The following is a 3,770-nucleotide window of genomic DNA, read 5'->3' on the forward strand; positions in this document are numbered from 1 at the left end:
GGTCGCTATGAGTTGGGGCTCACTTGACCTCACATAACAGCAACAACAACAATTGCAATACTATTATAAATTCCATCTCCATTAAAAATCTCACATTTTAATTGCAAGTAAGAATTAAAGTGTTATTTTGCATCTGCTTAAACACAGGGCATTTATACTAATATGGACATACTCTTTGCCTGCCTATTTTTCTAGTTAAAAAGAAATAAACACACACATAAAAAAAAAAAAAACTTTCAATACATAGTATGAAAATAGACTCACCTCAACGAAGCATTCATTTGAAGTATTTTAAACAATCACATATCACATATACACACCAAATAACTTTTCAAATAATACCAGTTCCTTCTCCCAAAGTAATATTCATCAATTTCTCCACTTGACTGTTCTGTCTATTCAATATAATTATGGAGATTTGAAATACACAATAGATATTGATTCAGTCTCTCACACACAGACCATTTAAAAATAAGAATTTGAGAGGACATTTTGAGTTTAACGATTTACATAAAAAATAAAATCTTGGAATATAGCTTGAGTTTAGTCTTAGAAGAAGACATAAAACATAAAATTAAAGAAGCCACTATTTTCAGGAACTGTAATAGAATTTCTCAGTTTGTACTATTCAGAATAATTAGCATTCCTATTATTCTTTGGGAGCTCTGGTGGTGTAGTGCCTAAGGCATTTGACTGCTAACCAGAGGGCTGGTGGTTCAAACCTACCAGCCACTTCTCAGAAGGAAGGTTGGGTAATCTACTTCTGTAGTGACACCATCTTGGAAACCCAAGGAGGGGTCGCTATGAATCAGATCCGACTCCACGGCAATGGTTGTGTTTTGTGTTATTATTCCTTCGGAATCTCACTATAGAACTTTTCATTAGAGAAAGGAATTTAGTGGTTAAAAAAATGATCAGCATTTATATTATTACACGTACAACACATTAGAATATTATTTCCTACAGATTAGAATTCAGAATTTTGAGGGCTAGCTTTTCTACCACTATATTGGAAGTTTATTTAAATTAATTCACTATAGAAAACAGTTTGCTGAAGTTCATGAGACTGAACCAATAAAATAAAACAACAAATAAAAAACAGGCAAACAAAAATGAAAGGAGAGTGCTTTTGAAGAAATGAAATTAACTTGTCCTTTGGTGGTTCTGTACACAAGGTAGGCGTTTGATGGCTCCTCAGAATGGCACTAGACTCTTGATCCATGAGACCAGTATCATTTCTTGCATCTTCCCTAGAGGTCTTGAGATTGTGAGGAAACCTAAGAGAACAGAAGGGAAAATATCACACTTCCAGTCCTTTATTGGACTTCCCATATGAAATAGCTTTAATTTTAAAAAGTTAAATTTAAAATAATTATGGGTTATTTAACAAATCTTGATATAATATGGCAGCACTGGTGGCATAGTGCCTAAGGCATTTGACTGCTAACCAGAAGGCTGGAGGTTCAAATCCACCAGCCATTCCTCGGAAGGAAGGTGGGGAAATCTAGTTCCATAGAGATACCATCTCAGAAACCCAAGGAGGGGTCACTGTGAGTCAGATCCAAATTGACACTGAGTTTTTTGTTTGTTTGTTTGCTTGTTTTGATATAATATACTTATTATTGCAACTAAATAATGCTTCTTTTCCACAGTATCATTGTTAATTTTAAATATTACAAACATTAATTTCTCTATAAGGTTCCTCACTATGAGCTCTACTCTCTTTACATTATTTGGACTATAGAGAAAGCTCCAGCCTATCCCTCATCTCTATTTCTACATCACTCAGGATGCAAAGAGGAAGCACATGGACAAGAATGAATCATGTTCAAGGTCAATGATTATAACAAAGTGTCAGAGTCATGGTCTATCTCTCTTCAAGGTTCCTTTATCTGGGATCCTCTTTCAACGATACCACAGCAGGGTAATATTGGATGAGCCTTGGCTTCCATAAGTGATAATGAGATGGTCTCACCTGAGAAAATCCTGAAGAGACTATTTAGATCTATCTGACTACACTAGGCCCAGCAATAACACTTTCATTTGCTTATTTTTCTGACAAAATTTTTGTCTTCTTCTATAACAATGCAATCAAACCAGCAAAATCTTTCTTAGCTTGAAATAATTCTAGATTAACAAGATGCTACAAAAATAGAAGTCCCCTCATGTACCTTTCATCCTGTTTCTCCAATGATAACATCTGAAGAAACCATAATGTATCATCAAAGCCAAGAATTTAACATTGGTACAATATTATTAACTAGTCAAAAGACTATTTAGAATTCACCAGGATTTAGTCACTTTTTTGTCTTTTGATTTATAGTTCAATGAAATTGTAATATAATATATGATTGTGTAATCACCACTACAATCAGCACTCTGATATGTGAAATTTATTAAAAGAGACATGCACCCTTTCCTTACATCTTAATAGCTACATTTTTTATTGTACGATGTATTGATGTGTGTGTATTGCAAAATTTTCTCAATCTAGGTTTTGTAGAGTCTAGGAAGAAGTGTGGCTGTGGACAAATGTGTATAGGAAATGCAGCATACAGTTTCCTATCTGGTAGATTCATCATGGACAGTTGTTATTAACAGGGAGACATTTGGATAAGTTTATTTAATCCAGGTTTTCTCGGGCATTTTAATAGTAGGCATTCTTTATGTGGTATGTTAGCTATGTTGTATACCAGGATGATGGTACACCTCATTGAATGACTTTAGAAGCAACTTCCCTACATGGCCTTCTGTTCTCCTTGTTATCTACACTTGCTATTGACATCCTCATCTCTACTTTTTTCACATACATTATTCATTTGCCTGAAATGCATTCCTCATATTTTTGGCTTATTTAAGTCCAGCACAAGGGCCTTAATGAAATATCTCTAGAAGGCTAGGAGAATGGAAAGAATAGTCTTTGGAGCCAAAAAAGTTGCTTAGGGTTGAAACTCTATTCTCTTATTTTATTTTCTAATAACTTTGTGGACGTTGGGACGTTGGTCAAGTTACTCAATATTTCTAAGACTGTATTGTTATTTATAAAATGTGAAAAATAATAACCTCATAGGATCATGGTGATTATTAATCTGGAAATGTATACAAAAAGCCCAGTACAACTTTGTTCAGTAAATACAAATTTCTTGATAAATTTATTTAAATATTAAATTATTAAATTTATTTTTGAACTCTAAAGGTATACCCTACTCCTGATATTTTTAACACTGAAGACTTGTAGGATCCTCTGGCAAAGATATCCTAAAACATTTTCTATGATTAACCCATAATGTATCCTTTATTGCCATATGATTATACCCTAAGGATGGAGTTTTTCTTTTTTTTCCTTACTTCATCCTATCCAAGCCACCATCATCTTTCTCTGGATTACTAAAATACCATCCACACTGCCTTCCATCCTATCTTTCACCAGTTTCCACATTGCAAGCAGATAGAACATTTTAAAATTCATCTGATCATATCACCCACAGTTTAATACTTGTTTTAGTAAAATTTTCTTACTTTCAGGATAAGTTTTGTACCCCACAACTTTGCTTGAGGTGACTCCTTTATGACTTTCCTTTTATGTTTATGTGGGAGTTCAGGTGGCATAGTGCCTTAGGAATGTGACTGCTAACCTCAAGGCTGGCAGTTCAAACCCACCAGCCACTCCTCAGTAGGAAGGCTGGGCAATCTACTTCCATAGTGATACTGCCTTGGAAACCCAAAGAGGGGTCCCTATGAGTTAGATCAGACTCCATAGCAGTGAGTTT

Source organism: Orycteropus afer, unplaced genomic scaffold (assembly GCF_000298275.1).
Source record: "Orycteropus afer afer isolate SDZICR_OR568_19922 unplaced genomic scaffold, OryAfe1.0 scaffold00161, whole genome shotgun sequence".
NCBI classification, from domain to species: Eukaryota; Metazoa; Chordata; class Mammalia; order Tubulidentata; family Orycteropodidae; genus Orycteropus; species Orycteropus afer.